The sequence below is a fragment of the Somniosus microcephalus genome, chromosome 19 (genome assembly GCF_052327205.1).
Source record: "Somniosus microcephalus isolate GS21.2 chromosome 19, FLI_Smic_1.0, whole genome shotgun sequence".
Lineage (NCBI taxonomy): Eukaryota > Metazoa > Chordata > Chondrichthyes > Squaliformes > Somniosidae > Somniosus > Somniosus microcephalus.
In genome coordinates this window covers 12,339,028-12,366,623 of record NC_141005.1, presented here as the reverse complement: position 1 = coordinate 12,366,623, position 27,596 = coordinate 12,339,028, and the positions used below count along the sequence as shown (strand labels likewise).

Here is a 27,596-nt window from a genome sequence, read left to right as displayed (position 1 = left end):
CAATCTTTCACCGACTGCTTCCCACTCCGCTTCATTGCACTAATCGTTAGGGTGACTGGTTGGACAAGCAGCAGGAAGTTTACCACTAATCTGTGGTGGTAAATTGCAACATTTTAACTGCACCCAATCTCTCTGGACTTGGGTAAGCAGTGGTGATATGACCATACAGAGATAGTATGTGCATTTGTGTGGCAGTGAAACTTGAGAGAGTCTTAAGCGCTGTGATGGATTTCAGCAGACACCTGGGCTGATCAAATTGAATGCATTCTTTGAGACCGAGATTAGATTGGATTTGGAGGTATAAAAAAAGCGGATCAGAAAAGTCATGTTTCTCTTCAGAGCTGGCAAAAGCACACAATCTGGATGGAAGGGGAGTGGAAAGGTGGGGCTCAGAAGCTGCAAGACAGCTTTGTTGTGGTTGATGGACTAAGTTTCTGTAATTTAAGCTACCCTCATCACTGAAAAATCTTCAAATAAATACCTAGACAAGTTGTTTTGGTGCCAAAATATAGGAGATTCTTACATCACGGGTGAAATAATGAAATCGATCAATAGTAAAGCTGATTACCTGCACGATTGAAATGCAACAGCCAACATATTAAATATTTTTCTTGACAAAATATCAAAATGGGCTGTGGAAGGCTGTAAAACAACCTTACCTTGACCACCAGTGTACTGTCTAACTGCTAAGCCAACAGAGCCTTGGTGGAAAAGGACTACCTTCAACTCAAAGCTATCCCATTCAGCTCTTGGCAGAAACAAATCTTAGTCCCGACTCCATTCCTCTCAGAGGCTGAGCCCAGCAGGGTTATGCAAATGAAAGTCCTGTTTCACCCCAAACTATGTTTTAACACTCATCCCAGCTACCAAAGCCACCCATTTCTACCTCCACAGTAATGCCCACTTCTACACCATCTCCTCCTACGGTTACCAAAACCCTTATCCACACCTCAATCACCTTCAAACTCAAGACTTCCCATTCCATCCTTCACAAATTGCAACTTTGTGTGGGAAATCAGGGACACTTGCCGTGTCCCTGACAACTACATGTGCAGGAAGTGCGTCCAGCTGCAGCTACTGACAGACCGCAATGCGGCACTGGAGCTGCGATTGGACACATACTGGAGCGTTCACGATGCTCAGGACATCGTGAATAGCACATTTACGGAGTTGGGCACAACGCAGGTAGAGGTTGGACAGGAAGAAAGGGAACAGGTGACCAACAAGCAAAGTACTAGGTGCAGGCAGGTAGTGCAGGGGTCCCCTGTGCTCATCCCCCTCTCCAACAGATACACCACTTTGGGTACTGTTGGGGGGGGGGGGGGGGGGGGGGGGGGATGGCTTATCAGAGGAAGGCAGCAGCAGCCAACTTCCTGGCACCAGGGGTGGCTCTGCTGCACAGATTGGGAGGAAAAAGAGGGGTAGAGCGATAGTAATAGGGGATTCAATTCTAAGGGGAATAGATAGGCGTTTCTGCGGCCGCAAACGAGACTCCAGGATGGTGTGTTGCCTCCCTGGTGCAAGGGTCAAGGATGTCTCCGAGCGACTCCAGAACATCTTGGAAGGGGAGGGTGAACAGCCAGTTGTCGTGGTGCATACAGGCACCAACAATATAGGTAAAAAGCAGGATGAGGTCCTAAAAGCAGAGTATAGGGAGTTTGGAGATAAATTAAAAAACAGGACTACAAAGGTAGTAATCTCAGGATTGCTACCAGTGCCACGTGCTAGTCAGAGTAGAAATAGAAGGATACTTCAGATGAATACGTGGCTAGAGGAATGGTGCCAGGGGGAGGGATTCAAGTTCCTGGGACATTGGAACCGGTTCTGTGGGAGGTGGGACCAGTTCAAACCAGATGGTTTGCACCTGGGCAGGGCTGTAACCAATGTCCTGGGCAGAGTGTTTGCTAGTGCTGTGGGGGAGGGTTTAAACTAAAATGGCAGGGAGTTGGGAACCTGAGCAGGGAGACAGAGGAAAGGGAAACAAGGATAAAAGCAAAAGATAGGAAGGAGAAAAACAAGTGGCAGTCAGAGAAATCAACGGTTTAAATCAAACATGGCCACAGTAAATAATAATTCTAATAGGTCTAAGAGCGTTAAAAAAACAAGCCTGAAGGCTTTGTGTCTTAACGCGAGGAGCATTTGTAATAAGGTGGATGAATTGGCTGGGCAAATAGAAGTAAACAAATACGATTTGGTTGGGATTACGGAAACGTGGCTCAAGGAAGGCCAGGACTAGGAACTCAACATCCAGGGGTATTCGATATTCAGGAAAGATAGGCAAAAAGGAAAGGGAGGTGGGGTAGCATTACTGGTTAAAGAAGGGATTAACACAATTGTAATGAAGGATATTAGCTCTGATGAGGTGGAATCTGTATGGGTAGAATTGAGAAATACTAAAGGGGGAAAAAACATTAGTGGGAGTGGTTTAAAGACCTCCAAACAGTAAGGCGGAGGTTGGGGATGGCATTGAGAGAGAAATTAAAGAAGCGTGCAATAAGGGCACTGCAGTCATCATGGGTGACTTCAATCTACATATAGATTGGGCCAACCAAATGAGTAACAATACTGTGGAGGAGGAATTCCTGGAGTGTTTACGGGATGGTTTCCTGGGCCAATATGTCGAGGAACCAACCAGAGATCAGGCCATCTTAGACTGGGTATTATGTAACGAGAAAGCATTAATTAGCAATCTTGTTGTACGAGGCCCCTTGGGTCGGAGCGATCATAATATGATCGAATTCTTCATTAAGATGGAGAATGAAGTAGTTGACTCGGAGACTAGGGTCCTCAATTTAAATAAAGGAAACTATGATGGTCTGAGGAGCGAGTTGGGTAGGATTGATTGGGGAATGGCACTCAAAGGGTTGACGGTGGATAGGCAATGGCAAACATTCAAAGATCGAATGGATGAACTACAGAATTTGTTCATCCCAGTTTGGCATAAGAATAAAACAAAAAAGGTGACCCAACCGTGGCTAACAAGGGAAATTAAGGATAGCATAAGGTCCAAGGAGAGGGCATATAAATTGGCCAGAAAAAGCAATAATCCTGAGGAATGGGAGCAGTTTAGGATTCAACAAAGGAGGACAAAGGGATTAATTAAGAAAGGGAAAATAGAATATGAGAGTAAGCTTGCAGAGAACATAAAAACTGACTGTAAAAGCTTTTATAGATATGTGAAGAGAAAAAGATCGGTGAAGTCAAGCGTAGGTCCCTTGCAGTCAGAATCGGGGGAATTTATAATGGGGAACAAAGAAATGGCAGACCAACTAAATACATACTTTGGTTCTGTCTTCACAAAAGGAGGACACAAATAACCTCCCAGAGATGCCGGGGAACATAGGGTCTGATGAAAGGGAGGAACTGAAAGAAATCAGTATTTGTAGGGAAATGATGTTAGGAAAATTGATGGGACTGAAGGCCGATAAATCCCCAGGGCCTGATAATCTACATCCCAGGGTACTTAAGGAAGTGGCCCTAGAAATAGTAGATGCATTGCTGGTCATCTTCCAGAACTCGATAGACTCTGGAACGGTACCCATGGATTGGCGGGTAGCTAATGTTACCCCACTACTCAAAAAAGGTGGTAGAGAAAAGGCGGGGAATTATAGACTGGTAAGCTTGACATCGGTAGTGGGGAAAATGCTAGAGTCCATTATAAAAGATGTAATAGCAGAGCACTTGGAAAGCAGTGACTGGATCGGACAAAGTCAACATGGATTTACAAAAGGTAAATCGTGCTTCACTAATGTACTGGAATTTTTTGAGGATGTAACTGGTAAAATAGATAAGTGAGAACCAGTGGATGTGGTGTATTTGGACTTTCAGAAGGCTTTCGATAAGGTCCCGCATAAGAGATTAGCGTGCAAAATTAAGGCACATGGGATTGGGGGCAAGGTATTGACTTGGATAGAGAACTGGTTGGCGGACAGAAAGCAAAGAGTTGGAATAAACGGGTCGTTTTCCGAGTGGCAGGCAGTGACGAGTGGGGTACCGCAAGGATCGGTCCTAGGACCCCAGCTGTTCACAATATATATTAATGATCTGGACGAGGGAATTGGATGTAATATCTCCAAATTTGCAGACGACACAAAGCTGGGGGGGGGGGGGGGGGGGGGGGGGGGAGAGTATGCTGTGAGGAGGATGTCGTGAAACTCCAGCACGATTTGGACAGGTTGGGTGATTGGGCAGAAACATGGCAAAAGCAATATAATGTGGATAAATGCGAGGTTATCCACTTTGGTGGCAAAAACAGGAAGGCAGATTATTATTTGAATGGTAATAGATTGGGAGAAGGGGAAGTGCAAAGAGACCTGGGTGTTCTTGTACACCAGTCGCTGAAGGTAAGCATGCAGGTGCAGCAGGCGGTTAAGGCGGCAAATGGTATGGTGGCCTTCGTAGCAAGAGGGTTCGAGTACAAGAACAAGGATGTCTTGCTGCAGTTGTACAGGGCCTTGGGGAGATCACATCGGGAGTATGGTGTGCAGTTTTGGTCGTCTTACCTGAGGAAGGACGTTCTTGCCATGGAAGGAGTGCAGCGAAGATTCACCAGGCTGATACCTGCGATGGCAGGAATGACGTATGAGGAGAGATTGTGTCGATTGGGCTTATACTCACGGGAGTTTAGAAGATTGAGAGGGGATCTCATCGAAACCTATAAAATTCTGTCAAGCCTGGACAGACGAGATGCAGGAAGGATGTTTCTGATGGCCGGGGAGTCCAGAACCAGGGGTCACAGTCTAAGGATAAGGGGTAAGCCATTTAGGACTGAGTTGAGGAGGAATTTCTTCACCCAGAGAGTGGTGAACCTGTGGAATTCTCTGCCACAGAGGGCGGTGGAGGCCAGTTCATTAAATATATTCAAGAAGGAGTTGGATATATTTCTTAAGGCTAAAGGGATCAAGGGATATGGGGAGAAGGCAGGGACCGGGTACTGAATTTGGATGATCAGCCATGATCTCATTGAATGGCGGAGCAGGCTCGAATGGCCTACTCCTGCTCCTATCTTCTATGTTTTTATGTCCAAAGATTTGTCATCCAAATCCTTTTGGGCACTTCCCTGACTACCCACGAGCCAACACATCAATTTAAAAAACCCCGTCTTCATGCAAGAATTCATAAATGAATCGGCCCTCTCTGCCTCTGCAGCATCTTTCTTTCTGGTGTTGCAGCACTTGGGCCTCAACGGCAAAGCCTTCATCCAGCTGAGTCCCAGCGCCAAAATACACTACGTAAACCTTACAGCCTTACTACCCCGCTCCCTCCTTCAAATCTACCTCTTCAATCTGGTCTTCACTAATCACCCCAAATCCTTCTCCCATCACTGCTTCATACCTGGTTATCTGTTCGCCTCTGAAGTGCAACTTGCAGTTATCTGATCCACCCCTTTGTGAACCACAATATAAAAGGGGTGGTGGTGGTGAACTTGAAGCAATGGCTACGCTCAGTCAACCACTTTAGCCTCCTGCTGACAAAGCGATCCCACATTAAACAGGGATGTTTCACCAGAGGAAATGTAAAGCCATAAATTAACAGAAGTACTTTCAAAAGCTCGCTTGTAGTATAAATTGGCTCCAAGTGAGTTGGCCACGCAAAGTCAATGTGGTTGAACTCTCCTCGGAGTAGAGGCCAGTATAAATTGATGCTGTAGATATTTACAAGTGCTGATATTTGATTCAGTTCCAAACAAAACTTTCAGTATCAGTTATGAACTTTCAAATTTCCTCCGGTCAGTAAAATTAGGCAATAGCAATCTTGAAACAAATGGACAAAGGTGATTAAAGTTCTCACTGAAAGCAGAATTCAGTAGGTTCCAATTTACTGCAACTTCTGTGCAGGTAAGAAATGTGAAACCAGAAACAGCTATGTTTGTCTCCATAGAATACGACACAGCAATAGCTCTATAAATCAGCTGTCTGAACTGCGGGCAGGTTCAGGAAATTGCCATCTCCAAAGTACTGACTCCTTAAAAAAAAACATTGCAGTTATGAAGCTACTCAAATTTCAGGAACAGTATTATGGAACTAAAAGGCATGAACAAAAAGTTACCGCCCAAAAAAGTCTAACCGCCACTTTGTCCTTCCAGCACCACTCATTTTTAAACTCACGTTACTTGATTTCTACCCAAAATCGATTACGTTTTCTGTGCCTTATTTTCTAAAATTGCAAAGACATTTACTTCCCCTTCCCTTGCCCCCCCCCACCCGACCCCTACAATTCAGCCCAACTCTGAACTTCCATTTCAGATGAGAGAGCATTGCAAGGACAGGAACACTGGATTCCTAATGTATGAATAATGGCTCTAAATGCCAGTTTTTCATCTAAGTTAAAGCCCAGGACGTAAAGATGAACTTGGCGGCTTTGATATTAAATGCACACAAAATGGGCTCTGCTGAGCAAATATACGTATACTCGTAAACTCGAGGAACAGCACCTCATCTCCCAATTAGACACTTCAGCGCCTTCCGGACTCGATATCGAGTTCAACAACTTCAGATCATAACCTCGGCCCCTATTATATTTTTTATCCACACTTTTGGTTTGTGACTTGTCCTTGTTTTTCTCTCTCCCACATGGCAGCTCTTACTGTGCCAGCGCATTTCACACTTCACTTAGAGCCAGTCTGTTTCTTTACCTATCCTATTACTATCTCGTCTCACCTTGAATATCTTAATATCTCTTATTTCATCCCCTCCCCCATTTCCCAGCCCCCAAATTGCCTTTTGTTTCATTTCCTGCCTTTTCTCAGTTCTGTAGAAGGGGTTTGACCCGAAAAATTGACTCTTTCTCTCTCCACGGATATTGCTTGGCCTGCTGAGTTTTTCCAGCATTTTCTGTTGTTATTTCGGATTTCCAGCATCCACAATATTTTGCTATCATACTTAATGACTTAAGGACCCAGGCACTGCCCAGAAGAATAAAAACTACATGGGGTTAATTTTACAATCTTAATTTTATGTTGTGGAACCTCCTAGATAAGAAAATTCTGCATCTAATCGAAACTAGCTTCGTTAATTTTGTTTCGGAATCATTGAAAAAACATAGCATCGGGGGAGTTTTAATTGTCTATTCACAAGATCACAAATTCTAAATTGACAGGTATCTCGATCATTACACCAATAGCTAAGATCCAAAGGGAAAGGTTTGGAGATTTCAGTCTGCAATTATTGATTAAAATAATGCTTTCTGGAATCCTCTTTCACCTGTGAGCAATCAGAATGCAGTCACATAATTGAACAGCTGCATATGACAGCACTGCTCCAGTACTTTGTAACAATTATGCACAGCCTGACATTAGGTTACAGTTATGCATACTCTAATGTTGCAACAATAGCTTGCATTTCTACAGTGCCTTTATTGCAGTAAAACATCCCAAGGCGCTTCATAGGAGTGTTAGCAAACAAAATTTGACACCGAGCCATATAAGGAGATAGTAGGACAGGTTAAAGAGCTAGCTTTTAAAGAATGTCTTAAAAGGAGGGAAATGAGGTAGAGAAGCAGAGAGGTTTAGAGAGGGAAATTCAGAGCTTAGGGCCTTGGCAGCTGAAGGCACGGGTACCAATGGTGGAGTGATTAGAATCAGAAATGTGCAAGAAGCCAGAATTAGAGGAGTGCAGAGATCTCTGCATGTTGCAGGACTGGAGGAGGTTACAGAGATAGGGAGGGGCAAAGCAATGGAGAGATTTAAACCAAGAATGAGAATTTTTAAATCGAGGCATTGTCAGTCCAGGAACCAATGTAGGTCAGTGAGAACGGGGTGATGGGTGAACAGGACTTGATGGAAGTTAGGATATGGGTAGAGTTTTGCTGAGCTCCAGTTTAGGGAGGATGCAAGGTGCAGGGCTGTCAGTAAAGCACTGGCATAGTCGAGTCTAGAGGTAATAAAAGCATGGATGAGGTTTCAGCAGCAGATGAGCTGAGGCAGGGGCAAAGACGGGTGATGGAAGTATGCGCTCTTGGTGATCAAGCGGGTGTGTAGTCAGAAGCTCAGCTCAGTGTCAAATAGGACGCCATGATTGCGAACGGTCTGGCTCAACCTCAAGGAGAAGCATGGAGTGGGTGCTGAGGGAAGAGAGTTTGTGGCGGGGGTCGAAGACAATGACTTAGCAATATTTAGCTTGAGGAAACTTCTGCTCATCCAACACTTGATGTCGAACAAGCAGCGTGACAAATCAGAGGAAATAGATGTGTCGAGAGAGGTGGTGGTGAAGTAGAGCTGGGTGTCGCCAGGATACATGTGGAACCTGACTGTTTTCGGATTATGTCGCCAAGGGCCAGCATGTTGGACAAACAGGAGGAGTTCGGTTTCAGTTCAGTACGGGATCTTATTCTATCTTGGTGAGTTTGTGAGCAAAGCAGGCCTGTATGATTGCTGTCAGTCGATGCTTGAAGTCCCAGAATCATGCAAGGTTATAGCCAGTTTGCTCCACAAGCCATCCTGTGTAACACACACTCCATAGCCTTAAATATTCCTGAACCACTAGTATAGGTCAAAGAATGGCAGGTGCAGCCACGCAGAGGAATCATGGTGCTAGGGAAGAGTAGGTTTTTTGGTCACTTTGGACTCGATTATAATATAGAATATGCACTGTGTCACTCTTGGGGTTGAGTCACACAGCAAAGTGTACTTATTTGGTGCAGACTTAAACGGGTGATGATTATTGGAAATAACAGAAAATGCTGGAAAAACTCAGGTGGTCAGGCAACATCCGTGGAGAGAAATTTGAGTTGATGTTTCAGGTTGAACCCTTCAAAACTGGAAAGAAAAGTAGATCGAAGGCAGGGCTGCGATCAGACAAAAGAGGTAAAAGAAACAAAAAAAAGAGGTAGAAGAGACAATAAAAGGTATACGAAGCTAGACGAGATGGTAATAGGCTGAGATTAGGTGTGAAGTGTACTGGCAGTGCAAGAGATAGCTGCCAGGTGTGAGAGAGAAACAAAAGGAAGGGGGGGGGGGGGGGGGGGAAGGAGTGGAAAAATTAAAAGAAAAAATGTAACAGGGGCAGGAGGTTATGATCTGAAATTGTTGAACTCAATATTGAGTCCGGAAGGCTGCAAAGTGCCTAATTGGAAGAGGAGGTGCTGTTCCTCGAGTTTACCTTGAGCTTCCGCGGAACAATAAAAGAGGCCAAGGACGGTGCGGTCCGAGCATGGTCATGTAGGGGCCAAGGAGGCAAACGTGTCATCTGTTTTAGGATTGGTACCTGATTGAGCAAATATTCCTTTATTTGGTAGCGGGGGAGAAGGGTGAACGGCTCTAATGTCAAAGTTAGAGAATGCATTACACATAAGAGAAGACTTCAGTGATAAAATGTGCGGTGATTCTCCTTTCAGTAAATGCTGGCCTGACTCTTTGTTCCATCTTGTGCTGCTTCTTCTCCTCCACGATGACAGCATACAAGGGCATGCCCATACGGATGCCATATTGCTGCAGAGATGAGAGGGGGACAATGTCCCAGTGGTCTCACCGACAGAAGCAAGTAAATGTCTATATAGACTAAATGTCAAAACAAATTACAGGAAAGTGGTTCCCAGCTACCAAACATCGAGTAAATCTCTCCACATTCTGTGGGCTCAGCAACTCTTCAATTATGCCAGTCTCAACTAATGTTGGCAACTGCTCTACCGTGTAATTCTCAATATAAGTTGCCAGAACGCTTTGCAAGTGTAAAAGTAGCAAAAAGTAGCTGCAGAGTGCCATTGGCCCTCACAATAATGTCATTCAAATGAGGTCACAGGATCCAGCAAAAGGATCGCAGGAAGGGACAAAAAGCACTCAGGAATTCTAGGGGTGTCGATTTTGTGGCAGAACACAAGAAATGGCTTCTCCCCATTTTCCGGCCACAAAACGTTACTCACCCCAGTTATGCGCTCAGACTACACCAAAAATGGCGAGAAATTCTCCCCTTAAATGCACCAGATAGCAGATGTAAATTTAAGCCCAGGTTCAGCTCAACAGCAGAATTCTTTCCAGCATCAAAGTCTGAAATCCCATAAACGTGACACCTCCACTCACAGCTTTACACCGACCACTCGTGGTTCAACCCCAATATTTACCTTCTCTGAAGGCTAACAAAGTACTAATTTAGTACATCTGCCATTCCCTCCCTCAACTGTCCTTGCACTGCTGATGTGCATGTGCAAAAACTTGTTACTGCTCTTGGGTTTTTGCTGTTCTTCGTTGCTAGATTTTTCTAAGAGGCAACATCTGAGAGGTTACACACCAAATGGGATTCACATTTCTTGACAAAAAGCAACAGCCTCTGTCACAATTGAATCTCCCCTTAAAACTGAAGGCATAAGGATTACCAATGCTGATGTGAATACTGAGAGGGGGGGGGGGGGGGAAAGAGGGAGAGAGAGAGGGGGAGAGTAGTGGTTGGAAAATTCTATGTACAATCTTTTAATCTGCTTTAACACCCTTTCAGACAAGTGGAAAATAATGAAGCAGGATAGAAGGCGGCTACACGGTCATCCATTTTCCCCAGCTGCCCAAATGAAGCTAATAGCCTTTCTACTGTGTTAAGTATCTATAGCCCAAGAGAGTACTTGCAACACTAGAATGTAATTTTTATTCCTTCAAAATCTACTCAAATGAGGCTCCCTGGATAGCTCAATGGGTTTACCAGTATAAAGCCTGGAACTGAACCACAGACTAGGAAAGACCCAGACTGATGCCAAGTTAACTGATGACCGGAGGAGCAGCACCAGTGTAATACAATTGGTCTTAAGCACCATCAGTCTCCGGAAAGAAAACCCCAGGTGCCCACTCCTGCTTGGCACCCAGCAACTAGTCCCGAAAAAGTGTGTCAAGCACATGTACATGTGGAAACAGCACAAATGAACTCCGCTGTGATGCCCCTGGTGGTTGGCCAGCCTGCCAAAACTCAAGAATGGTCATCTGCAGGAGCTACACCAGGGTGCACCCATGAAATCATATTCCAGCAAGAAATTATTAGACATGATGGGGGAAGGGCAGAAAACTGGTGGAAAGAGGATTTTTTTTTAATCTGTTCAAATCAAACTGAAATATTGCAAATTGAATTGCAAAGTACAAGTGGGGAAAAACTTCACAGTGCAAAAAATAAAATCTTATGATTGCATTCTCCTTCAATCAACCTTCATTTTTTTTTACTGAAATATAAACTGTGTTGAACGACCACAGGCTTGTAAAGACATGCACCACTACAAAGCAGTGTCACATATATTGACTCTGATGCCTCTAACTGTTACATTCCTAATCTACATACACAGCTGCTCATAGAGCGCACATCAAGTTGCATGTGTTCAGGTGTCACTGGCCTTCATATTGATGGCACAGTTACATTTAATGCTTACAGCTTTTCAACTGACATTGCAAAAACATTATATTAAGAATCATCTATTCGAGCTCCACTAAAAGTTTCGCAGGCTTTTTTTTAATAAAAACAGAGGCCAGTGTCAGGCAGAGCAGAGAGCAGCGGTACAGTGAGTACCGGAACTCACTTTTGCAGGCTTTTTTTTTTTTTTTTTTAAATAAGAGGCTTACCAATCTCAGACCAGCGGCAGCGTTCCGGAGCCACGTCACGATTCAAAAAGTGACACGGGCAGTTAAGATTAATAGTTTATAAAATTTAGACAGTCTTAATTTTTGTCGTTATACTTTCTAAGATCTCCGTTGTGTATCGGGGAATGCGAGTAACCAAGTGCCGTTGAGTATAACATTTAATTGTAGTGTAATAGTGGTATTGATTTGGTTTAAATTAATTTTGTGCAGTTTTGGTCGCCTTATCTGAGGAAGGATGTTCTTGCCATGGAAGGAGTTCAGCGAAGATTCACTAGGCTGATACCTGGGATGGCAGGAATGGCGTACGAGGAGACAGTGTGTCAACTGGGCTTGTACTCGCTGGAGTTTAGAAGAACGAGAGGGGATCTCATTGAAACTTATAAAATTCTGACAGGACTAGATGCAGGAAGGATGTTCCCGATGGTGGGGGAGTCCAGAACCAGGGGTCACAGTCTATGGATAAGGGCTAGGCCATTTAGGACAGAAATTGGGAATTTCTTCACCCAGAGAGTGGTGAACCTGTGGTATTCTCTACCACAGAAGGCAGTAGAGGCCAATTCATTAAATATATTCAAGAAGGAGTTGGATATATTTCTTAAGGCTAAAGGGATCAAGGGGTATAGGGAGAAAGCAGGGACAGGGTACTGAATTTGGATGATCAGCCATGATTGCATTGAATGGCCGACTCCTGCTCCTATCTTCTATGTTTCTAATTAAAGGGTAAGGCAGGACAGCTCGGCCCCGTGGCATGCTCCTCCGGCACTGTGTGAAATCAGGGACACTTCGTGTATCCCTGACGGCCATGTGTGCGGGAAGTGTATCCAGCTGCTGACAGATCGCATTGCGGCGCTGGAGCTGCGAATGGATGCATACTGGATCATTCGCAATGCTGAGGACATCGTGGATAGCATGTTTAGGGAGTTGGTCACATCGCAGGTAAAGGCTGCACAGGCAGGAAGGGAAATGGGTGACCACCAGGCAGAGGCACAGGCAGGTAGTGCAGGGGTCCCCTGTGGCCATCCCCCTCTCAAACAGATGTACCACTTTGGATATTGTTGAGGAAGATGGCTTATCGAGGGAAGGCAGCAGCAGCCGCCAACTTCCTGGCACCATGGGTGGTTCTGCTGCACAGGACAGGAGAAAAAAAAGACTGCGAGAGCTATAGTGATAGGGGATTCAATTGTAAGGGGAGTAGATAGGCATTTTTGCAGCCGCAAACGAGACTCTAGGATGGTGTGTAGCCTCCCTGGTGCAAGGGTCAAGGATGTCTCGGGACAGCTGCAGGCCATTCTGGAGGGGGAGGTTGAACAACCAGTTGTCGTGGTGCTTATAGGTACCAACGATATAGGTAAAAAATGGGATGAGGTCCTAAAAGCTGAATATAGGGAGTTAGGAGGTAAATGAAAAATAGGACCTCAAAAAGGTTGTAATCTCAGGATTGCTACCAGTGCCACGTGCTTGTCAGCGTAGAAATAGAAGGATATTTCAGATTAATACATGGCTAGAGGAATGGTGCAAGGGGGAGGGATTCAAATTCCTGGGACATTGGAACCAGTTCTGGGGGGAGGCGAGACCAGTACAAACTGGATGGTTTGCACCTGGGCGGGGGCGGGACCGGGACCGGGACCGAGACCGATGTCCGAGGGGGAGTGTTTGCTCGTGCTGTGGAGGGTTTAAACTAAAATGGCAGGGGGTTGGGAACCTGTGCAGGGAGACAGAGGAAAGGGAAACAAGGATAGAAACAAAAGACAGGAAGGAGAAAAGTAAAAAGGGGAAGGCAGAGAAATCAAGGGTGTAAATCAAACAGGGCTACAGTAAATAATAATTCTAAGAGTGTTAAAAAAGCCAAGCATGAAGGCTTTGTGTCTTAATGCGAGGAGCATTCGTAATAAGGTGGATGAATTAGCTGCGCAAATCGATGTAAACGGATATGATACAATTGGAATTACGGAGACATGGCTCCAGGGTGACCAAGGCTGGGAATTCAACATCCAGGGGTATTCAATATTCAGGAAGGACAGGCAAAAAGGAAAAGGAGATGGGGTAGCATTGCTGGTTAAAGAGAATAACAATAGTAAGGAAGGATGTTTGCTCTGATGATGTGGAATCTGTATGGGTAGAGCTGAGAAATACCAAGGGGCAGAAAACGTTAGTGGGAGTTGTATACAGACCCCCAAACAGTAATGCGGAGGTTGGGTATGGCATTAAAAGGGAAATTAGAGATGCATGCAATAAGGGCACAACAGTTATCATGGGTGACTTTAATCTACATATTAGATTGGGCTAACCAAATTAGTAACAATACTGTGGAGGAGGAATTCCTGGAGTGTATATGGGATGGTTTCCTGGACCAATATGTCGAGGAACCAACTAGAGATCTGGCCATCTTAGACTGGGTATTATGCAACGAGAAAGGAATAATTAGCAATGTTGTTGTGCGAGGCCCCTTGGGTCACAATGATAAGATGGAGAGTGAAGTCGTTGACTCAGACTAGGGTCCTGAATTTAAATAAAGGAAACTACGATGGTATGAGGTGCGAGTTGGCTAGGATGGATTGGGGAGCGTTACGTAAAGGGTTGACGGTGGATAGGCAATGGCAAACATTTAAAGACCCGTTTGGCATAAAAATAATAGGTGACTCAACCGTGGCTAACGAGGAAAATTAGGGATAGCATAAGATCAAAGGAGGACATATAAATTGGCTAGAAAAAGCAGCAAAACTGAGGAATGGGAGCAGTTTAGGATTCAAAGGAGGACAAAGGGATTAATTAAGAGGGGGAAAATAGAATGAGTGTAAGCTTGCAGGGAACATAAAAACTGCCTGTAAAAGCTTCTATAGATATGTGAAGAGAAAAAAATTGAAGTCAAGCGTAGGTCCCTTGCAGTCAGAACCAGGGTAATTTATGATAGCAAAATACTGCAGATGTTGGAAATCCGAAATAACAGAAAATGCTGGAAAAACTCAGCAGGTCAGGCAACATCCGTGGAGAGAAATTTGAGTTGACGTTTCGGGTTGGACCCTTCAAAACTGGAAAGAAACTAGATCGGAGGCAGGGCTGCGATCAGACAAAATAAAAGAAACAAAAGTAGTAAAAGAGATTAGAAGCTAGACGAGATGGTAATAGGCTGGGATTAGGTGTAAAGTGTACTGGCAGGGCAAAAGATAGCTGCCAGGTGTGAGAGAGAAACAAAAGGAAAGGGGTGGGGGGAGGAAAGAGTGGAACAATTACAAGAGAAAATGAAATGGGGGCCGAGCTTATGATCTGAAATTGTTGAACTCGATATTGAGTCCAGAAGGCTGCAGACTGCCTAATCGGAAGATGAGGTGCTGTTCCTCGAGTTTACGTTGAGCTTCCGTGGAACAATACAAGAGGCCAAGGACGGTGAGGTCAGAGTGGGAATGGAGCGGTGAATTAAAATGACAGGCGACCGGAAGCTCGGGGTCACCCTTACGGACTGAACGGAGGTGTTCCGCAAAGCGGTCACCCAATCTGCGTTTGGTCTCCCCAATGTAGAGGAGACCGCATCGTGAGCAGCAAATACAGTATACTAGATTGCGAGAAGTACAAGTAAATCGCTGTTTCACCTTTCCGTGCAAGCGGAGGAGATGTAACACCTGCCCCTATACCTCCCCCCTTCCCACTGTCCAGGGCCCCAAACACCCCTTCAGCATTTTCTGTTATTACAGGGGAATTTATAATGGGGAACAAAGAAATGGCAGACCAATTAAATACATACTTTGGTTCTGTCTTCACAAAGGAGGACACAAATAACCTCCCAGAGATGTAGGGGAACATGGGTCTAATGAGAGGGAGGAATTGAATGAAATCAGTATTTGTAGGGGAATGCATGAGGGAAATTGATGGGATTGAAGGCCGAGAAATCCCCAGGGCCTGATAATCTACATCCTAGGGCACTTAAGAAAGTGGCCCTAGAAATAGTGGATGCATTGCTGGTCATCTTCCAAAATTCGATAGACTCTGGAATAGTTCCCATGAATTGGAGGGTGGCTAATGTAACCCCACTGTTTAAAAAAGGTGGTACAGAGAAAACAGGGAATTATAGCCTGACATCAGTAGTGGGGAAAATGCTAGAGTCCATTATAAAAGATGTAATAGCAGAGCACTTGGAAAACAGTGACAGGATCGGACAGTCAACATGGATTTACAAACGGTAAATAGTGCTTGACTAATCTACTGGAATTTTTTGAGGATGTAACTGGTAGAATAGATAAGGGAGAACCAGTGGATGTGGTGTATTTGGACTTTCAGAAGGCTTTCGATAAGGTCCTGCATAAGAGATTAGCGTGCAAAATTAAGGCACATGGGATTGGGGGCAAGGTATTGACTTGGATAGAGAACTGGTTGGCAGACAGGAAGCAAAAAGTGTTGGTGAACAGGTCTTTTTCTGAGTGGCAGGCAGTAACGAGTGGGGTACCGCAGGGATCGATGTGAGGACCCCAGCTATTCACAATATAGATTAATGATCTGGACAAGGGAACCAGATGTAATATCTCCAAGTTTGCAGATGACACAAAGCTGGGTGGGCGTGTGTGCCGTTAGTAGGATGCAGAGAAACTCCAGTATGATTTGGACATGTTGGGTGATTATACTGTATCTGCCCAATGTGGATAAATGCGTGGTTATCCACTTTGGTGGCAAAAACAGGAAGACAGATTATCTGAACGGCAATAGATTGGGAGAAGGGGGAAGTGCAACGAGACCTGGGTGTCCTTGTGCACCAGTCGCTGAAGGTAAGCATGCAGGTGCAGCAGGTGGTTAAGAAGGCAAATGGTATGTTGGCCTTCATAGCGAGAGGATTCGACTACAGGAACAAGGATGTCTTGCTGCAGTTGTACAGGGCCTTGGTGAGACCACATCGTGAGTATTGTGTGCAGTTTTGGTCGCCTTATCTGAGGAAGGATGTTCTTGCCATGGAGGGAGTGCAGCGAAGATTCACCAGACTGATACCTGGGATGGCAGGAATGACATATGAGGAGAGATTGGGTCGATTAGGCTTATATTTCACTAGAGTTTAGAAGAATGAGAGGGGATCTTATTGAAACTTATAAAATTCTAACAGGACTAGACAGACTAGATGTAGGAAGGATGTTCCCGATGGTTGGGGAGTCCAGAACCAGGGGTCACAGTCTAACGATAAGGGGTAAGCCATTTAGGACCGAGATGAGGAGGAATTTCTTCACCCAGAGTGTGGTGAACCTGTGGAATTCTCTACCACAAAAGGCAGTTGAGGCCAATTCATTAAATATAGTCAAGAAGGAGTTAGATATCTTAAGGCTAAAGGGATCAAGGGATATGGGGAGAAGGCAGGGACAGGGTACTGAATTTGGATCAGCCATGATCTTATTAAATGGCGGAACAGGCTCGAGGGGTCGAATGGCCTGCTCCTGCTCCTACCTTCTATGTTTCTATAAATGTAGTGCATAGAACGACTGATTCACCAGGCTCTTAATGCGACAGACTGAAAACCTTCAGCAATTTAAAACCCCTTTATGTACAACATAGGGCACTTGTAACTCATCAACCTCTTCTGTTTTCCCATCCAACACTAATTGAAAAGGGACACAGTCACTCATACCAAACCTCAACACTGGTGTCAGGTCCACACATGTTCTCTAAATGGCAGAGCTGCTGATTTAAGGTGAAGAGCTGTGCTAAAATTATTCAAACTCTGCTACAAACAGCAGCTGCCATACAGAAGAATAGTACACTGCCTAAGACTGGCTTTAAAACTCACCAAAATCATTGTGCTGTGTTCTATTTATGAAGTAATGCTCTTTTAAATAACATTATACCTAGTGGCTTTTTTAAAATATAGTACATATACCGTATAGTTTAATCTTAGAATTCTTTATATTTTCAGGGTAAACAAAGTAGGCAACAGAATTAGCAAAAAGCTACTCGGAATACTGCAAAATTTAGTGTTTCATTTTCCTATATTAGTAATTATCAAATCACAACCTCCACATAACAAAATTCTGGCCACCAGTGAGTGATGAATAAAATAAGCAAGCAATCAATTGCTTCATTTTTCCTGTTCAGCTTGGTTGCTGAAATGATTTTACTTTTAAAATGTTTGACTGATACACTGATGTAGCACATTGCTGCTCGACTGTCTGATATGGCATGGGATCACAGTTCCCCATATGGTAAGCTGTGGATGAGGTGGAATCCAGGACAGCCTTCAAAATACCAAGTTTCCCACAGAATAAAATGTCCTCAACTACATTCACAAGGCAAGCTGTGATAGGTGCTTTTTATTTGGTTTCAGATGGTTATATTTGTGCCAATCTACATGCCTCATTGAACTTAAAAACCTTGCACCTCTCACCAAACACTGGAACATTCATTTCTTTGGGTTGTCCATCAGCCAAGCTGCTGTGCGACACATATTACCTTTGCACTTCTGCAGGCCTGGGTTGCAATTTACCCCAGATAGACGACAAAAGAATGAGCTACACTTTCCTGCTCCTTTAATGGATTCACAGATCAAAGTTGCCCATAATTTGGCTGATATGTCATAAGAATGGATGATGAGAAATTATCCCATTGGAGCAGTGAGAGTTCGTCTGAGGTGAGAGTTGAAGGAGCTTTATTCATCTTCTGTTGAATGCAACCTGAAGATGCTGGATGCTGACAATAGATGCCAGAATTGGACAAGTGGACAAATTCCCGAGATGAAAACCTCAGCTTGAGAAGGTGCTCCTTTTCATTCCCCTTCCTCCCATAAACAAGTTACAAGAAACACTTATTGACTTGTCTGCTTGAAAAACTGCAAAAATTAATCGTTTGTTGGTAACTAGGTGGTGGAGAGAGTTGGACACTGCTGGTGGGACTTGAATTTCCTCTCTGTTGATTAAGAATCTTGTGTGAAATGAGGATGAGTAGATTCAATCCAGCTCTCATGGGCAAGGGCCTACAGTGGAAGAGTGTCCTGAATTTGCATGGTCACTCACTGATCCCAGAATGGCTGATGAAGAAAATAGAAAAAATGCCACAATAGTGCAGAAGGGGGTGCTCTTCTGAAATTGGGGCTAATGCACATTGCTGGGACAGAGAAGAAGCAGCTTTACTCTGCACCGACATGGACTGTTACTAAGCTGAGCATGCTTGATGTCGACACTGCCTGAAACTATTTTATCCCCCCATTCCCGAACACTACTAAATATCGCCCCTGGAAAAGCACAATTTACTTTTAATTTACCAATGTCGGCTTTCTCATTAGAAATCATTGTGCGCGCTTTCAGCATCCTGAGCAGCCAACAATAGATTGACATTAAATGAATCCCAGCTTCAAGCGGTTCAACAAACTGCAGAACAGTTAGCACAGCTTGAAAAGTACTAGTGTAGGGATTGCAAGTAATGTGAACAATTTACCAAATTCAGCACCTAAAATTCAGTTTTCACGGAAGTATTCGAAGTAAACTGCAAAATTATAAAATACAACAGTTGTTTTAAAAACATGCCCATTTTTTTTTATTTTTTTTTTAAACTGACATGATTAATGGAGTCCTGTGTAAAAGAAACAAACACACAAAGGCAATACATTCCCTTCTGACGTCAGACTGCTGAATTGAAACACCAGAATATTTGCATGAAGAAATCATTAATTTTTTTCCTGAAGTTATGAAGTATTCCTCACATGCAGTTCATTTTCCTCAGCCCCTTCCCCATTTAAAAATTGTGGAATTCAGTTAAGCAATAAATATCAAGTGGAAAAAATAATGTCCTGCAGGATTTTGAAGAAATGGAGTACCCAAAGGGTTATTAGCCCTGATGTTGTAGAGAAAATATTGACACCTACCTGATGCGTGTTGTTCTGGAGGGGAAAACACTTTTGTCAAACACTGAACATTCGATCCACGACTGGTTAAGACAGTCTTTCAGCCAACCTGTTGCCCTGGAAAAACACAAGAAACAACCATCAGATCTTGCTATCTTAACATTACTGAAAAACCAACTCAAAAGCAGAACTGATTTCATGTTTAAACGGTAGTTGAACATTGGGGTAATTTTGTCACTTGTTCCCCATCCCACAAATTCTGCTTTTAAGTGCAGGTTTGCAGTGTCTTTTGGCATGCCATTATAAAATGAAGCCCATTTAGATGCTGTATTTAAATCGATACATACACACATCTATATTTGTCCAATTCCTTTACAGTGCAATATTTGGAAGTTCAATTAAAAGCAAATACTGTTGCCCAACTCAACCTATTCTATGCAAGTGCGCCACTGCAGACGAAGCAGATCTTAAGAGTATGAAAAAGGTTGCGAAAACCGCAAATGAGAACAGTCTCTGCTTAAATAAAATTTTTGGGTGGTTCTTTCATGAAAAGCTGAATCTTGAGAGCAAAGATGAACACTGCTCATGCTGAGCTGTGAGCTAACTGCATTCTGGACAATGGCACACATGACAAATTTGCCACTGCGCAAGTGCAATGTAATGGAGCTCCAACATTAACAGATGTCGTCAGAGAAGGAAACATCTAGTGCAATAAAATGAGTTACATCATGACATAAGGGCAGTAGGGTATGCATGATGACATCATACCATATTACATTAGCAGGGGTGTTGCAAGTCATGCTGCCACCAGTACAGTACTTAAGAGTGGCCAGCAATAGACCAGCAACAGCTGCCGAAACCCAGTTACAAACTGGTTTTCTATATCATCCAGATTGGAAAGGGAGTTGACGATTTTAAAAAAAGGCTGAGGTTCTCAAACGTGATGCTATCCAGCCATTTCAGCTGAATGTGCGTATCTGTGCATATCTATTGAATAGAGATCACTCTAGGCTAGGACTCTCTTCGTTCCAACCGACAAATAGCCTGCCGACATTAACTGTCTACACTCATGCACGAAGAATGGCATTTGACTGAGATAACAATGGGCTGCTGTGCCCATTGAACGGAGTTCCAGTATGACTCAATCTTTGAAAGAGAAGCAGAGAGAAGCATAGACAAATAACAGGCGTTTAAGTATAGATGCATCCAGTGAAATCTTGCACAATGATCTGTGGGAGATAAGGGGTTAAACAAAACGTGGCACTTACATCCCAATCACCAGAGGAGAATTCACAAAACCTGTAAATAACCTGTGGCAGGACCGGAGTGTCTGTGCCACCTGAAACAGAGGTAGAAAATGCTGCAAATACACCATATCAGTACCCGAAAAGGCAGAAAAGATTGGTTAATGTTTCAGATCAACTTGTCAGTGCGTTTGTTTTGAAGTGAGATCAATTGGCTTGTGGGTTTTCAGCATGTTCTGCTTTCGTTTCAGATTTCTCAGCATTTGCTTTTTTTTTTCCCCCCTAGATTGTGTGACCAAGAGACATTTTCCTGTTCCATTTTTGTCCCCCGGTCTCACACCTGGAAACTGTAGATTGTTGAATTTAATCTAAGCCTTCAGAAAACACAAGTGATTGAGAGCTCCAAGGGGTAAATATTAAGAAAAGTACATATAAAACAAAGATACTCATGTATTTAGGAAAGGGAGGTCACCTTTGGAGATATTCCTGACCTGGTGGATGGGTGAAACACAGTTTGATATATGCGAGGATTTTCAGAGATTTTTGACAAGACTTGAGTTTTAATGAATCAAATGGCCTTTTCTAGTCTTCTACTTTTCATTTTGAGGACATCCAAAAAAAAAAAGCTGGAGAGAGTTGATTGAATAAGCAATGGAGACTCAATTATCAATGATTGAGTGTGGTATTTAAACATCTCTGACCAAAGGCTAAGGCACAAGAACAGATTGTTAAATGACGTACATGGGAGGAGGAAATAGTTGGCTTTGTCCAATTCTGGTAAACAACTTTAGCCCAAATTTGACTAACAGTCACGCGAGTGGAGACTACTGGACATTATCACTTCCAAACAAAACAAGAAAATGGGTTCAAATTAAGGCCAAGGGACCAAAGTTGCCTCTCTCCAACATGGAAAGCACGTTTTGCTCCTCAAAACTGGCTTGAGCATAAGTCCACAGTACAAAGCCTGTAACTAATGCAGTCTGACCCATTTCTCAGCTTGAACAATTTTTCCCCCATTCTTTCCTTCCATTTTGCCTTTTTTATTAAAAAAAAACTCATGCGTACACGTGGAGAGAAGAATCGCTAACAGAACATACAACATTCCTGGATTAATTGATCAGTCAACATGACAGCAGTTAGAAGGCCCACAAGCACGCCAGGTTACCTGTCCACATTTCCCCCTTCTCTTTCTGGACCGCATTAGCTGCCCCCCCAGGACCTCCACCTGATGGCCCGCCATCAACCCACAAGATGGTCAACTATAACCATGAACCCATGTCCATCACTTCACAATATAAATTGAAACAAAATTCATCTTAATTAAGCTTTCTTTTCTATTGTGCCTTTCATGACCTCAAGACAGCCCAAGCACTTAAACAATGAAGTACTTTTGCAGTACTGTTGTATTGTAGGGAAACACAGCAGTCAATTGCGCACATCTAAGAAATTAATGACCAAACATTCAGTTTTAATGATGTTGATTGAGGGATAAATATTGGTCAAGGCACTGGGTGAATTCCCCTCCTCTTCATCAAATAGCACCAAGGGATCTCTTACACCCACCCAAGAGGAAGTGTTGCAATGTCAGAGGCGCCGTCTTTCAAATCAGGACGGTCAGTCTGGGTTATATGCTTACGTGGGGCTTGAACCCACGACCTTCTGACTTGGAGGCGAGAATGCCAAGGCTGACATCTAAATGAAGTTAAAATATTCAACTGATCGTAACAGGTTTACTGTAAAAAGCCATACTAATCCAAAGCAGTCTATTGCAAGATGAAGATAGACTTCAAATACGCTGAATTTTCAACTGATCAAACGGAAATTTGTGCTTTAGTTACCTTAATAAGCTCTAGCTTTTTTCATACTTAAAATTTTCATACTCCAGATTAGTTTAAAAAATGCAAATATATATTGCAATCAGATCTACAATCCCTAAAAGGAAATGCAGTTTAAAATCTTCAAAGAAAAACGTTGGTTAATCTTCTGAATTTATACAAGCTCAAGTTTTGCTGCTGACTTCAAGGATTATTAAACTCACCATCTTTTCTCAACACCAGATAAGGGTAAAGCTGTTGGTATGAAGCACGATTATGCACGTCACAATATACATCAGCACAATACTCAGCTAGAAGATGGTCAAATGTCTTACATTTAGTAAGCAGCTAATTCAGTTACCATTTAATTTGTTCAGTACAAGCGGTCATGCCAGGTTTGAACAGGTCAGAGCGATTTTTTTTTTTTAAATAGTTGGGGGAAAAAAAGACACCATTGTCTTTCCGTTCTCTTAATCTATGGTGGAATAGTCATGCCAAAGCCAGAAGAGAAACAGTAACCTTATCCACAGCCACTTTGCAAGATGCATTGACTCTAGGCTACGGACAGATAACAGAGGGCGAAAACCTTCAATGTCATTTCAACAGATCTCTTAGAAGACACTGTACTTTTCCAACTCACGATTTGTAACATTTCACAGAAATGCTTTCAATTTGACCACAGATTTTCTGTTTGTTGCACATCCAAGCTCTGGAGCTATGTACCATGCATGAATTATCAACTATTAATATCTCAATAGCTTTTCTATGTTTAATTATTACACAGTGACAAAAATGAAGCTAATGGTATTTGGAAATAGTTTGTGTCACACAAAAAGGGAGAGATGTTTGCAGTGGGACTGGGGCAAAAGGGGTGGGGGGGGACATGTTTGAGGCTTGTTGTAATACTAACCTCAAATATTTCAGCTATGTCAGCAAACGGCAACTTACAGGTGCAAGTCGCTGGAAGTATAGCAGTGGGGGGGAAAAAAAAAAATCCCTGGTTAATGCCATACCGGCAGTTTCAACAAGAACTTGCAATCCACCATGGGAAGCAAGGGGAATTAAAACTATCAAATACTAGAAAAATACATTTGTTTCTTCCCTTCTCTCTCTCCTCAAAGTAAGTGCATCTTAAGTAAATATTGTAAAATATTTCTTTGCTCCAGTGGATTTGCAAGAACATGAGAAGCAGGTTTTAGAAAAGGGAGAAAAGGTTACTTGATCAAGGTTTGTGAAGTGGCAGGCAAGTCGTACTACAGATGTATCTTTGTTCTATGAGTAAGGAGTGTAATATTCTTACTGCCAAGGTGGTAAAATATTGCCTCAATAAATTTGAGTATTACAACACAACACCGACTGCTGTCACAATTAGGCTGCACAGAATCATGGTGAACAAACACTGGAGGCTGCACTTCTGATGCCAACTGTAAACAAACACTAAAGGTTTAGTATTTTTTAATTGAATAGTACAGATTTCAAAATTAAATCGCAATCCTTACTTTTGTCTTTGGCAAATTCAAGAACTGGCATGCACCTCCAATAGAGAAAAAGGATGCATCAAAATCCAACAGAAAAATCATAATTACACTCCTGTTTACGACCCAAAAGCAAAAAAAGGTATCTAATATGCGACTGCAACCATTTTGTCCTTACAGGTAAGCAGCATCACCAAGAGTTAATTGTGTATTGTATACAGTGTTTAGCATGAATTGAGCATTGGTTAATGGACAGAAAACAGTAGGAATAAACGGGACTTTTTCGTGTTAGCAGGCTGTAACTAGCAGGGTACCGCAAGGATCAGTGCGGGGCCTCAGCTATTTACAATCTATATTAATGACTTAGATGAAGGGACTGAGTGTAACGTATCCAAGTTTGCTGATGATACAAAGTTAGGTGGGAAAGTAAGCTGTGAGGAGGATGCAGAGGCTGCAGAGAGGTATAGACAGGTTGACTGAATGGGCAAGGACATGGCAAATGGAATACAATGTGAGGAAGTGTGAAGTTATCCACTTCGGCAGGAAAAACAAAAAAGCAGATTATTTTTGAATGCTGAGACTGGGAATTGTTGGCAGAGGGATCTGGGTGTCCTTGTACATGAATCACAGAAAGTTAACATGCAGGTAGAGCAAGCAATTAGGAAAGATAATGCTATGTTAGCTTTTGTTACAAAGGGATTAGAGTAGAAGAGTAAAGAAGTCTTACTACTATTATACAGGGCATTAGTGAGGCCACACCTGGAGTACTGTGTACAGTTCTAGTCTCCTTACTTAAGCAAAGACAAACTTGCCTTAGTGGGAGTGCAACGAAGGTTCACCAGACTGATTCCTGGGATGAGGGGATTGCCCTATGAAGAGATTGAGTAGACTAGGCCAATATTCCCATTATTAGAAGAATGAGGTGTGATCCAATTAAAATACAGGAAACTTCGCGATATCCGGCACCGACGTGATGCCGACCTATGAAAACTTCCGGACAGACCAACACTAATATTTAAGGATACGGAGGTTTTCATCTCCGTATCTGACAACAAACACTGTTGCTTAGCAACAGCTGGTAAACAGTCGGCCCGTACCTTGGAAGCGTCTCTGTAGCTTCGCAACAGTTTCAGAGAGGCTTTCCAGAGACTGACTGTTTAAAAAAAAATGCTAGAAGAAAAAGACCTAACAAAACGGCTGCGGATTTCTGCCGTTAGATCGAGGTTTCCGGACATACAACCTCCGGATAAACCAAAGTTTCCTGTATATACAATTCTTAAGGGGATTGACAGGGTTCATGCTGAGAAAATGTTTCCCTGGGCTGGGGAATCTAGAACACGGGGTCACAGTCTCAGAATAAGGGGTCAGCTATTTAGGGCCGAGATTAGGAGAAATTTCTTCACTCAAAGGGTGGTGAATCTTTGGAATTCTCTACCCCAGAGAGCTGTGGATGCTCAGTCTTTGAGTATATTCAAGACAGAGGTTGATAAATTTTTGGGAACAAAGGGAATTAAAGGGATATGGGGATAGTGCAGGAAGGTGGAGTTGAGGTAGAAGATCAGTCATGATCTTATTGAATGGTGGAGCAGGCTCGCAGGGCCAAATGGCATACTCCAGTTCTTATTTATATGTTCTTATATTTCAGTAATCTTTCCGAACAGTGACTACTGCAGCGAGGGCTTTGAGGCTGAAAATCAAACAATTTTGAAGCATTGCTGTTGCATTAACAATGTGATGATGCCAAGTCCAATATCATAGCATTACCTTACTGAGAAACAGCTTGGTTTATGATTTAATTCAACACCTGCCCTTCAACTAGAATAGATCACAAGGTCAGTACTCATTTCCTAAAGAGACATTAAACAGCACAAAAACTACTGCCTTATTTGCAACTATTTGCCATACTATGAAATTCATGCTCCGTAAAAAGGGGAAACAAATTGGTTAATCCCACAATATTAGCTTACTCATCTGCAAGTAGCATGTGCTTACTTTTCTATTGAAGCTATTAGTCCTAAAAACTTGAGGACACTGCAGAGAGTACTTCACCATTGGACACAAAATGGTTGACTTTTTAAAAAATCTTTTGTTTTCTCCTCTCCTGAATGCAGCAACTCACGCTGAATGGTTGTTCTACTGGCACCAATAGCCATCTGGCACCTTATCAGAGTAAGAATTCTTCATACATTAGCCAAGACTGAGCGTTGGCAGGCTATTTGACCACAAGGGGACATCTCAGCTGAGCCTGATCATGGCCTAACCCAACATTCACACACCTGCACTTTCCAAGAACCACTGATGCAGAAACCCTGCCCAGTTCCCCTTCTTCCACTCTGCCAGCCTGAAGGTGCTGAAGCCAATTCTAGTAGCGTTCTTCAGATACCAGCTAAGATTGGCTACCTCAACACAAACCAGGGATCCAAGTTTCCTTGTCTTAGTGAAACATTCAGAAACAGAGCAAAACGTTCAGAAATAGTGGCAGTGAAACAACATTTTCATTAAGCTCAAGAGTCATTAAGGGGCAGAAATGGCTCAAGTCAAGAAGTCGAACAAATTAATGGATGCACAAAGTCTTCATTGCAAATCTTATTATAATGGATTGCTTCACTTGCTTGTGACATGTCCATGGAGAGAATGTGCAGCTCTTTGCCCACTTGAAACAGAAGCGAGTTTGTCCAACATTTGGCCCCTTCCTCCAGGAAGTCTGTGCCCTTCAATGGATTATGTACTGTTCAAACTACTGCTTAGTGTTACAGAGATATTACATTGGTTTAACAGTTTAATGTTAAGAGGAAATTAGAGAACTTAGAAAAATTGTATGCTGCCAACATGAGAGTTCCAAGATTGAGCGCCTTGGTCACTAACCAGGTTCCTGGACCCAAGGCTGGAGCTTCTGGAGATCTTCATTAATAGGCAGATGAGAGTTTGCCAGGGCCCAGTTGTATTCGAATGATGATTGTTGCTTCGCTTCAGAGAACTGGTGAGGAAGACAGGGCGCCAGACTGTCCGTGTTGGTTTCAGCACACCGGTGACGGTTCTCCTCGCGGCTTTCGGTTGAACGTCAGTAAGATTTGTCTGTGCACTTCCTGCCCATACTGGTGCACAATATTCATCTACTGAGAAAACAAGGGCCAAAGTGACTGTCGACAAGGGGTGAGCATCTGCCCCGCTGCTGGTCCCATCCAATTGGTGGATTAGGTTGATCCTAATCTTCAACTTGGTGGCAGTTTTTGTCAGACTTTGACAGCATGCGAGACAGAACTGCTCCAAGGTCAATGGCGAAGTCTTTGTGCCAGACTTCAGTACCAGAGAAGGGAGCACTCGGGCACTTCTTCGCATGCCAGTTGCTCAAATTAAATTCAGAGAGAAGAGTTTTGAAAATGTGGACAAAGCGCAGTTTAATAGTCCTCAAGTATTTTCAAATCTTCTGCAATCGTGCACTCTGCCTGGGCAAGGGTTCAAAACTAACTTTGAAGGACTAAATATGACAAGTGCGAGAAGGCATACACTTGCTGTAACTCGAGTATGATGCTGTTGGCGAGTGAAGCTGCGCAGCTATGATCCCTGCTCAAAGGAGTTGTCAATCTTACTCAGATGAAATGGGGAAGGAAACCAACAGGAAAGTTGTTGCCAGGTTAATTCTGCATTAGACCTAGATGTTGGCTGAATGGATTAGCAGAGACCAGGCTTGTTGCAATTATTTGTCAAGTGTAT

At 43.2% G+C, this 27,596-nt stretch overlaps 1 protein-coding gene across 10 annotated transcripts in view; it reads right to left on the bottom strand.

Moving 5' to 3' along the window:
* arvcfb (ARVCF delta catenin family member b) overlaps window positions 1-27,596 on the bottom strand; it is a 369,553-nt gene that overhangs the window by 201,626 nt on the left and 140,331 nt on the right. For 9 of the 10 annotated variants that reach the window (XM_086011973.1, XM_086011979.1, XM_086011978.1 and 6 more), the window contains one exon: window positions 19,371-19,466. The exons of the other annotated variant lie outside the window; for it this stretch is intronic. The gene's annotated coding sequence lies outside the window, so the exon portion shown is untranslated. The remainder of the gene's footprint in view (window positions 1-19,370; window positions 19,467-27,596) is intronic. 10 annotated transcript variants of the gene reach the window in all.